This window comes from Leptodactylus fuscus, chromosome 5 (genome assembly GCF_031893055.1).
Source record: "Leptodactylus fuscus isolate aLepFus1 chromosome 5, aLepFus1.hap2, whole genome shotgun sequence".
In the NCBI taxonomy this organism is placed as follows: Eukaryota; Metazoa; Chordata; class Amphibia; order Anura; family Leptodactylidae; genus Leptodactylus; species Leptodactylus fuscus.
In genome coordinates this window covers 141,241,934-141,254,156 of record NC_134269.1, presented here as the reverse complement: position 1 = coordinate 141,254,156, position 12,223 = coordinate 141,241,934, and positions in this window count along the sequence as shown.

The window sequence follows — 12,223 nt, the reverse complement described above, 5'->3', positions numbered from 1 at the left end:
TAGGCGCATGTTACGGGAATACCTTTCCGACCACAGCCCTGTCCTCTCCGACCCCTCTGCGCCCTACACGTATTGGGTGTCGAAGTTGGACCTGTGGCTTGAACTTGCCCTATATGCCTTGGAGGTGCTGTCCTGTCCTGCCGCCAGCGTCCTATCTGAGAGGGTGTTCAGTGCAGCCGGTGGCATCATCACTGACAAGCGCACCCGTCTGTCAGCTGAGAGTGCCGACCGGCTCACTTTGATAAAAATGAACCACCACTGGATAGAGCCTTCATTTTTGTGCCCACCTGTGTAAAGCACCCCAACATGAAACTCCATGTCTGTACTCAACCTCTCCAATTCCTCCGCATCCTCATACTCATCCACCATAAGCGTTGCACAATTCTGCTAATACTAGGCTCCCTCCAACATGATTTCCCCCAACTCTGCTGGTTAGAGGCTCCCTCCACCCTGATTTCCACCAACTCTGCTGGTTAGAGGCTCCCTCCACCCTGCTTTCCCACAACTCTGCTGGTTAGAGGCTCCCTCCACCATGAATTTGCCCAAACTGGGCTGTTTAGAGGCTCCCTCCACCATGAATTGGTCCAAACTGGGTTTTTTAGAGGCTCCCTCCACCATGAATTGGTCCAAACTGGGCTGGTTAGAGGCTCCCTCCACCATGAATTTCCCAAAACTTGGCTGTTTAGAGGCTCCCTCCACCATTAATTGGTCCAAACTGGGCTGGTTAGAGGCTCCCTCCACCATGAATTTGCCCAAACTGGGCTGTTTAGAGGCTCCCTCCACCATGAATTTGCCCAAACTGGGCTGTTTAGAGGCTCCCTCCACCATGAATTGGTCCAAACTGGGTTTTTTAGAGGCTCCCTCCACCATGAATTGGTCCAAACTTGGCTGTTTAGAGGCTCCCTCCACCATTAATTGGTCCAAACTGGGCTGGTTAGAGGCTCCCTCCACCATGAATTGGTCCAAACTGGGTTTTTTAGAGGCTCCCTCCACCATGAATTTGCCCAAACTGGGCTGTTTAGAGGCTCCCTCCACCATGAATTGGTCCAAACTGGGCTGGTTAGAGGCTCCCTCCACCATGAATTTCCCAAAACTTGGCTGTTTAGAGGCTCCCTCCACCATTAATTGGTCCAAACTGGGCTGGTTAGAGGCTCCCTCCACCATGAATTTGCCCAAACTGGGCTGTTTAGAGGCTCCCTCCACCATGAATTTGCCCAAACTGGGCTGTTTAGAGGCTCCCTCCACCATGAATTGGTCCAAACTGGGTTTTTTAGAGGCTCCCTCCACCATGAATTGGTCCAAACTGGGCTGTTTAGAGGCTCCCTCCACCATGAATTTGCCCAAACTGGGCTGTTTAGCGGCTCCCTCCACCATTAATTGGTCCAAACTGGGCTGGTTAGAGGCTCCCTCCACCATGAATTTGCCCAAACTGGGCTGTTTAGAGGCTCCCTCCACCATGAATTTGCCCAAACTGGGCTGGTTAGAGGCTCCCTCCACCATGAATTGGTCCAAACTGGGGTTTTTAGAGGCTCCCTCCACCATGAATTGGTCCAAACTTGGCTGTTTAGAGGCTCCCTCCACCATGAATTGGTCCAAACTGGGGTGGTTAGAGGCTCCCTCCACCATTAATTGGTCCAAACTGGGCTGGTTAGAGGCTCCCTCCACCATTAATTGGTCCAAACTGGGCTGGTTAGAGGCTCCCTCCACCATTAATTGGTCCAAACTGGGCTGGTTAGAGGCTCCCTCCACCATTAATTGGTCCAAACTGGGCTGGTTAGAGGCTCCCTCCACCATGAATTTGCCCAAACTGGGCTGTTTAGAGGCTCCCTCCACCATGAATTGGTCCAAACTGGGTTTTTTAGAGGCTCCCTCCACCATTAATTGGTCCAAACTGGGCTGGTTAGAGGCTCCCTCCACCATGAATTTGCCCAAACTGGGCTGGTTAGAGGCTCCCTCCACCATGAATTGGTCCAAACTGGGGTTTTTAGAGGCTCCCTCCACCATGAATTGGTCCAAACTGGGGTGGTTAGAGGCTCCCTCCACCATTAATTGGTCCAAACTGGGCTGGTTAGAGGCTCCCTCCACCATTAATTGGTCCAAACTGGGCTGGTTAGAGGCTCCCTCCACCATGAATTGGTCCAAACTGGGGTTTTTAGAGGCTCCCTCCACCATGAATTGGTCCAAACTTGGCTGTTTAGAGGCTCCCTCCACCATTAATTGGTCCAAACTGGGCTGGTTAGAGGCTCCCTCCACCATTAATTGGTCCAAACTGGGCTGGTTAGAGGCTCCCTCCACCATTAATTGGTCCAAACTGGGCTGGTTAGAGGCTCCCTCCACCATTAATTGGTCCAAACTGGGCTGGTTAGAGGCTCCCTCCACCATGAATTTGCCCAAACTGGGCTGGTTAGAGGCTCCCTCCACCATGAATTGGTCCAAACTGGGGTTTTTAGAGGCTCCCTCCACCATGAATTTGCCCAAACTCTGCTGGTTAGAGGCTCAATCCACCCTGATTTTCAAAACAAATGTTGGTGCCAACCTCAACTTACTACAAGGGCCAAATTCACTGCTGGTGACAAGCTCTCCTCACTGCAAGTGCCAAATACACATGTTTCAAGGTGTTTTCCTACTGTCAGAGAGGTGGTATTGAGTGTGTAAAGTGTGTAGTTGTTAGGCTGTGATGTTGGGGTAATAGAGGGTCTTTGGTGTGTTAGATGCCCCCAGACATGCTTCCCCTGCTGTCCCAGTGTCATTCCAGAGGTGTTGGCATCATTTCCTGGGGTGTCATAGTGGACTTGGTGACCCTCCAGACACGGATTTGGGTTTCCCCCTTAACGAGTATCTGTTCCCCATAGACTATAATGGGGTTCGAAACCCGTTCGAACACACGAACATTGAGCGGCTGTTCGAATCGAATTTCGAACCTCGAACATTTTAGTGTTCGCTCATCTCTAATAAGTAGCTAAAATTGCCTTACACTCATTATAAGCTGTGAGAAGCTGTAGACTCATCTCTGTGCCGTATAAGGACTGGGAAAACTGTGTGTAAACATGTAAAGGATGCGAAGAGAGACCTGCCCCTCCCCCCCTCAACTCAATGTGTTCCTGTCTTAAGCCTACTGGTTTGTAAAAATGGAACTTCCCTAGTAATATCAAATAAGCAAGCATAGAGACACCTGGTTGCAGGAATTTTAGGGTGATTTTTCAGGCAGAAAACAGCAACCTTTAAATGAAATTACATCCTGGTCCAGAATCTCATGCTCTGTTAAATAGTACTAAGTTTAAAGTTAGTGACCATTCAAGGCTGTAAGACAACATTGAGCCATAGATAGACTTAGTTAGTTGTCTTCCAGCTTGACAAACCTAAGAAGGATATTTATTCTCAAGCATTAGTTTTTGTATATAGCATATATGCGGTGTCCTGATCCTGTGTTCTCCTCTACTCTACAAAATACTCTGATGCTCAACCACAGAAAACTGCTTTATGGTAGATGGCACATGCTCCATAGGTCTGAATAAGGCCAGTGACACTCCACATATTTATCCAATACTCCATTTCCTCTGTCCCCTCTGGATCTTAGTGTCAGCCTGGAGGCTGAAGGAATGCAATGTGTAATAGATGAGTTTTCTTCCAGTTTTTACCTTTTTTAGTTCTTGTATTGAGCAGTGTTTTATTATTCATGAAACCTATTTGTCTTCCAAGAGCTCTCCTTATTAGCAAGTCAATTTTGCTTCCATGTTTCAGGGGTAATTTTTGACATATATGCAAGTTACATGAAAAACAATTCACTGATAGCTGAGAATGAATAAACAGAGTTGTACATCTACTCAACCAATTTATGTTCCCAATACTGTATATGATTAACTATGACATGTTTCGGTATTTGCTATATGTAGTCTTACAACCTTGCAGGAAATCTTTCCGTAACTGGATTTGTCACACTAAGTGAAAACTATTTCGGTTTTACCTTGATTTTTACATAAACATGTCCCTACTGTTCTCCAGGAGAAAGCGGAGTTAAAATTAGTCCTTAGAATCAAGTATGTGATATAATCTTTTTATGTCTGTCATGAATACTACTATTAAAATGTTACAGTGATGTGCTAATCTTATGTTTAGTGAAGAAATTCTGGGAACCTTGCAGTGAATCTCCTCTGAATAACAGTTTGTGCACATTCCTTTTCTCTCTTTCATTGCCATTCAGTAAGTCTGCTTCAGGCAAATATACAGCACTGATAAGAAACCCTCATGTATGGAACATTGGATTGAAACTGCTATATCTGTCCATAATATGTACAAAAGTCCATTATTCAATGTACCATGTACAAACTGCCCATTATACAAGGATCATGGATATGAGTTTTGTAGTCAATTTTGATACGCATTGGAAGATTTGTGTTTTTATTCAAAATAAATTCTAATATGGTCAGCTTGGGATTCAGACAGTGGAATTTGCCACTAACACTATGTTCATACTAACATTCGGCATTCTGTTCTTCGGGTCCCGGGGAACCCAAAGAATAGAAACCTAATCCACTTAAGAAGCGGAAACCCACAGACTCCATGGACTATAGTAGGGTCCGCTGGGTTTCTGTTTGAACAATGTGGGAGAGAAGTCCTATAAACGGGACTTTTCTCTCACATTGTTCAAAGTGGAATGGGGGACGGAATGGCCCAATGGAGACAAAGCGCTAGTGTGAACCTAGCCTGATTTTGGGGTGGACTCTGAAAAAATAAGTGCCCTAAATTAAATTGCTGCGGATTCCACAGTTGAAGAATCTCTATGGATTATCCGGAACTATGATTAATCAGTGGCGGAAAGCCACAAGAAAATGGCAGTGCTCTGGATCAGCATTCCACTGGGGCGTTAGTAAAATAAAGAGGAGTCAAAGAGTGGTGCTTGCCTCAGATATCACTTCTAGAGATGAGCGAGTACTGTTCGGATCAGCCGATCCGAACATCACGCTCGCATAGAAATGAATGGACGTAGCCAGCACACGGGGGGTTAAACAGCCGGCCGCCGTCAAAGCGGAAGTACCAGGTGCATCCATTCATTTCTATGGAGCGTGCTGTTCGGATCGGCTGATCCGAACAGTACTCGCTCATCTCTAATCGCTTCATTTTCCACTGTGTAAACTTACACTTAAACTAGGTTCATACTAACAATATTGAAAGTAAAAACCTGTGCATGAGCGCTATGTGCAAATTCAATTGAGTATGACTACCTGAATAGGACTTGAGTTATAGTATCAACAACTAAAATAATAAATACCCGGTGTTCTAAAGGGTTGTTGTAATTGTCCCTTGGCCTGCTTTTGACATAGTCAGAAAAGGTGATTCTAACTATTCAGAGTACCTGTTATGTTAAAAGGGTTGTCCAGTTTCAGACCAATATTAAGAAACAAATGCTATTGTTTGTATAATGAGAGGTCACACAGTTTTCCAATATGCTTTCTGTATGAATTCCTTAAGGTTTTCTAAATCTCTTGTTTTCATTCATTCTGCTAACGTTCAGATGATAAAAATCAGTCTATGGTCATGTGATGGACACAGAGGTATTTCACACGGGCAACTGTGAACCTAGCCTGAGTGGTTACTATTGACTTCTATAGGAGGAGCACAAGTGACCTGAAGATCTCATGTTCAAGCCCCCTAAGGGGACAGAATAAAATCACCAAATCTAACTCCTAAATGGCAAAAATAGTGAAACAAATGATCGTTTTATTTATCGTATACCGTTTATTTCACTATTGTTGCCATTTATGAGTTAGTTTTGTTAAGGAAACTTCTCCCTTATCCAAGGATGGAGGACAAAAGTAAGATCAATGGCGGTCAACCTCATGGTACCCCAGCGATCAGGAAAACAGTGTTCCGAAAGTCTCCCCAGAGCCTTCTTGTGAATCTTACGCCAATGTTCTTGTGTGGCCTGTTCTATTCACTGCCCGAGATTACAGTCCTGGCAGTCCCATAGCTATCATTGGAGCAACAGTCACACAAGCGCACTGGCTCTACATTCACAAGGAATCTATAGGAAGACTTTCAGTCCTGTGTATTAGTGGATAAGTGTTCTTAATGGCGTGGGAGGGCTGCATCTTAAAACAGTATGCAGGTTTACTGGAAATTGCTACGGTTTTGTGATGTTGTTTTCAGCCATGTGGCTAGGACAGGTAAAACACAATAAAAGCATGCATTTCACCTATGCTAGCCATGCTTAGAAAAATGGGGACCCTTAAAGAGGACCTTTCCAACAACTCCATGTCTTTGTATCCTCTTATAGAAGCAGCTCCATGGTGTCCACAACAGTTGGAATTTTTTCCTTAGGAACAATAGGGGCTAGAGAAAAAATTCCATCTGCACCAGAATCCATGAAATAGAATCTATTAAATGCTAAAACTATTTGGTGATGATGAAGATTAGAGATGAGCGAGTACTGTTCGGATCAGCCGATCCGAACCGCACGCTCGCATAGAAATGAATGGACGTAGCCGGCACGCGGGGGGTTAAGCGGCCGGCCGCCGTCAAAGCGGAAGTACCAGGTGCATCCATTCATTTCTATGGAGCGTGCTGTTCGGATCGGCTGATCCGAACAGTACTCGCTCGTCTCTAATGAAGATGATTAAAGGTTCTTTTTAACAGCCTATTTACAAAGACCAATTATCATGATTGGCTTGTTTCTGAGTAGTAGTAACAATTGGAGTGTGTTAATGAAGGAGAAGAGGCTGTTTATTACTTATCACTAATTGGGAGGCCATAACAATAATTAGTATTATTACACTTGGTAAATGCCACTCGGCTTGGTCTTGGTGTTTGGTTGTCTAGACTGTGTTCCTCAATACTCATACCCTCCATTGGGTAATAGAGAGCAATAATTTTACTTTCTTCAGCTGGTGCCGACCCAAACAGGAGCCACACTAGGCACTGAACCTTCATTGCCTAGTAGAAATTCTGCTAAATGGTTTGCAAATGATTTATTGCTTCATACAGTGGATATGTCTTTATTGAATGTGTTTATCAAACCATAATATCTTAAATTGGTGCCATCCATATAGCCATATTACAGAAAGTTCCAGAAGCAATACAACATATTCCTTTGATCTGACCTTACACTATATAAATTAAAATTCTTATTTCTATACTTTGTCAAATGCGTTTTGATGTGTGGGTGCCCTAAAAAAGTCAAGGTTTTCTTATATTATAAGATATGCATATGTAATACAGCTTTAGGCTTAAGTCATTTAAATTAACTTATTAAAATATTCCTCAACATGGATATGTTTGGCTGCACTCCAGTATATTATATTGGAAACCAGTGAGGATGCACATATTAAAAAGGAGCAAAAGAGAGCCAGCTAACTGAGGCATGATGGGAGAATACTTTCATTTGGCAAGGATGCTGCTTCATTTTACAGTGTAAAATCCAAGGTGCAGAAGTTCAGCTCAAGCCAAGTAAATTCTGGCTACAATAGTTGGTTGCAGATTAAATAATTTTCTAATTGTGAGGTCCGATTGTATTACTGCATAGGATATCTAGTGCAAATGAGCTTTAAATCAGGCTTGTAGATGAGCAGGGAGAGGTTATTTGGCATTTAGATGTTCCTCCCTTACCACTGAATATAAAGGTTACGCTTCCTACTGCAGGGATATTCATTCACATTCTGTCTGCATAATATGAATATATTTTGGTGGAATAAAGAATGAAGGCTAAGTGAGCATGCATCTCCATTGTGGGTATAATACTCATCTAGTATTAACATGATATATTTCTGACAGACCTTCTAATTAGGATTTGTACAAGTGTAGTAAAGCTGGTTATTCTTACAATAAGCGCTGGCATTTGGATTGACATTGGGGATTATTAGAATCCAGCACAGTGCATGGAGTCCATGAATCCTGTGGCTGTTTGATGTATGAGGTGCATATCAAGTGGGTTTAAATGCAACTCCGGGAGCCTGGCTGTTTTATGTTGGGTGTACCTGATTAGTCAGACTGCGGAGCGGGAGCGGCGGCGACGGTATGATAAGAATCTGTTCTATTTCAGAACACTTGTGATGATTGGTGTGAAAGCTTCAGCTCTGTATTTTTAGCAGAGCTTTTGCCATCTTAAGCACAGTGTTAATGATATAACGGTAAAGGCCTACTCATTGAAGTATGATCCTGACTGTCACCTTGTTTATAGTGACTAGAGAATTAATATTCAGGTTTCTATTATCAGTAAATGTCCAATCTGGACACTGTTAGGTTCTTGCAGAAATGCTGGATTGAGATGACGTTGTAACGGCGCCACACCATGAAAGGGCTATATGAAATGAGGAAAACTTGACTCTCTCTTCCCAAAGTACACAAGAAGAAAAAAAGTTACCTGGCGCCCGTATAAAAAAAAACCCCCAGAGGGGGCTGAAGATAAACAGTTGCAGCTCTTACCTGGACACCAACCCGTGAGGTGGTGGAGGTTAATGAACACGAAAATACAAAATAAAATCCTGGGATATCTATAGAGCGCTACTGTGTAACAGTAAAACAGAAGCCAATTGCATTCAAAAGTAAAACCAAATAATTGAGTCTTTATTGATTCCAATTGACAGTAGAAAAATAGGCGAAATGTAGGCTACGCGTTTCGACGCCGAACGGGCATCTTCCTCAGGCCACTAAAACAATAGTAGTAGAAAATACACAGATCAGCAGATTGCCAAAACTAAAAAACATTACAATCATAGAAACAGTCTATGGCATGTTCAAAGCAGGAAACAAGCTGCAATGCCACAAACATGTTATATACAAAGTTAAAAACTGAGACAGTAGTCTTATCTTACATTCAGTCAATCAAAGGTTCACATGTAGGGTAAATCTATAATAAGTTATATCAGAGGATGTTACAGATGTCCTGAACTGTCAGAGCATGGGAATCAGCTAACCTGCGCTCCAGACAGCCAGAACTAAATAGACTACCTGGGCGACACCTAGGCCTCGTGCATCACAGGAAGCAGGCGTTTACAGGTGCATATGATTACAAGGAGGTGTATACGGGTGTGGAGGTGTATACAAGTGAGGAGGTGCGCCATAGACATTTATATATACATATACAGACGCATACATATACATACACGCATACCCACACAAAACCTCACAATTAGCAAATGATTATAAGGAGGTGTATACAGGGATAAAGGTGTATGCAGGTGAGGAGGTGCGCCACATACACCTATAGACGCACATATATACACATATATATACACACACACACACTCGCGCACACACACAAACACTCATAATTAGAGATGATACTCATCAATGCTGCATATAATGGTGTATAGCAGGAGAGTGCTGCTAGTGACCTGCAGGAGAGTGGACCAGTTAGAGACAGACAGGAGGTCTGCCCAAGAGAACCGGAATCCAAAAGGGACTTGGTTAAGCTCAGCGTGAGCCAGACTGGTGAGAAGAAACCTCAGAGAAGGATCTTGCTCTCTGTAGATTAGTCGGGGTTCAAGAAGTGAGGTAGTGCCCCATGTGTGGGCTAGGCTGTTTGTTATTTTTGTTCCTGCTATAAGCTGAATAAAGCCACTTATTTTGGATTGCATTACCTGATCTGCTGTTTATTTGGCACCTAGCGCCACCAACACCTCTGTTTAGTCCAGGAAACAGCTACCTTTGATGCTAAACTACCCCAAATTGTCACATACTATATTGGGTTGTTCTCCAGTTATTGCAGGATCGTGGCTTTATAAGTGTATTTAAACATCTTTTAGTTATTGAGCAATATAATTCTCTTTCTAAATTGCGCCCGAGCAGCAGTGACTATTACAGTTTCTGTATAAAATAATGCTTTTAGTAATGGTAGTCATGTTGTGCCTTTGTTCGTTTAAGACTTTGGAGTCTGTCACAAGAAACTTAATACCAGACCAAGAACAGTTAACTGTAGGAAACCTTTTGCTGAGCACCATCATGGCTTTATGTAGTCCACACAGTTCACCACTTACTGGAAAAGGCATTTTTCTGAACTTTGCAAATGATGTTCAAAGTGCAGTGAGGGCATGTTGGGTGATAAGAGATGACAGACAGGCTGAGCTTGATGCTGGAGCAACCAAAGTGCTTTGTTCACATCTTCTATATAGGAATTCTGCATGGTCAAGGTGCAGTTGCTGAATGAGTGCGAGATGGAGACATTTATAGTGCAATTTGTCTTTACTAGAGATGAGCGAACACTAAAATGTCCGAGGTTCAAAATCCGATTCGAACAGCTGCACACTATTCGACTGTTCGAACAGATTTCGAACCCTATTATAGTCTATGGGGGGAAAAGCTTGTTTCAGGGGTACACAAAATTCGATAAAATTATACTTACCAAGTCGACGAGTGACAGTTGGGGTGGATTCTCCTTGAAGTCTTCTCCCGGCGCAGCATCCCTGCGGCGTCTTCCGGCTGGAATTCACTCTGCCTAGGCATCGGGGCCTAGGCAGAGCCGACTGCGCATGCACAGCCAGCTCTGCCCGGCCCGATGCCTGAGCAGAGCCGACTGGCATGCGCAGTCGGCTCTGCCTAGGCCGGATGCCTAGGCAGAGTGAATTCCACTCGGAAGACGCCACCGGGACGCTGCACGGAGAAGACTTCTAAAGGTAAGAGAAGAACTAGCATTGATTGGAAGAATGTATAGCATTCTGCCAATCAACGCTGGTTCTGCATCGAACATTAAACTTCGAACAGCTAGTAGTGTTCGATCGAGCACGAGTATTTCGAATACCGTAGTATTCGATCGAACACCTACTCGATCGAACACCTACTCGATCGAACACTACTCACTCATCTCTAGTCTTTACCTTTTCTGTGCAGCGTATAGCACTTTCTTCACACACCATATAGGAATCGGATATGGCATGCACAATATCCTTCATATAATAGCCAGTTACAGCATTATGTCTCATGTACTCACATTGCATTGATGATTTATAGAATGTTTGTTGAAATGTTAAGTATGTCTTAAAGATCATTTATAGGTTGTGCTTTATACAGGTATCCATAGGTTTCCAGTAGAAATAAGAGAATCATTAGACTTTTCAGAATTGTTAGGATATACTACAATTGTTCTTTTATTGAAATACAACTATTTACTTAACAAAGACATGGCAGGTTCTCCTCAATGTAATTGGGTTGCAAGTAGTACAGTAAGTAACTTCTACATGTTCACCACAGTAAAATCCTTCTTAGTTTCATTACCTATTACTTCCAAATAAAGGACTGTAGAAACAGCAATGTTGATTTTGGTCGCTGTATAACTATAGGTGCAGAAGTAACACAGGTTAATGCACAATTTGTTTTCTACCATTTAGGTCATGAACTTTAAGAGGATAAAGAATGATTGATGAACCTTGGCTCTCCAGCTGCTGTGAAACAACACCCAACATGCTCCATTCACTTCCATGGGAGTTCCGAGAACAGCAGAGCAAGTATGCATGCTGGGAGTTGTAGTTTTGCAACAGCTGGAGAGCCAAGCTTCCCTACCCCTGTACTACAGCAAACTTGAGGCGGACACTTAAAACAACAAAAGCCATTGGTAAAAATGCCACAGGATATTTAAGGTGTTAAGTTAATACTAGAGATGAGCGAACAGTGTTCTATCGAACTCATGTTCGATCGGATATTAGGCTGTTCGGCATGTTCGAATCGAATCGAACACCGCGTGGTAAAGTGCGCCATTACTCGATTCCCCTCCCACCTTCCCTGGCGCCTTTTTTGCTCCAATAACAGCGCAGGGTAGGTGGGACAGGAACTACGACACCGGTGACGTTGAAAAAAGTAGGCAAAACCCATTGGCTGCCGAAAACATGTGACCTCTAATTTAAAAGAACAGCGCCGCCCAGCTTCGCGTCATTCTGAGCTTGCAATTCACCGAGGACGGAGGTTTCCGTCCAGTTAGCTAGGGGTTAGATTCTGGGTAGGCAGGGACAGGCTAGGATAGGAAGGAGAAGACAACCAACAGCTCTTATAAGAGCTAAATTCCAGGGAGAAGCTTGTCAGTGTAACGTGGCACTGACGGGCTCAATCGCCGCAACCCAGCTTTCCCAGGATCCTGAATGGAATACACTGTCAGTGTATTCCCGTATACCCGATATATACCCCCGATACCCGTTCCAACGGTGTGCCCCCCCACCTTCACCCCAGAAATACCCTGCAAGTCCCCTAGCAATAGAATTGGGGCTATATACACCCACTATTTTTGCTACTGCCATATAGT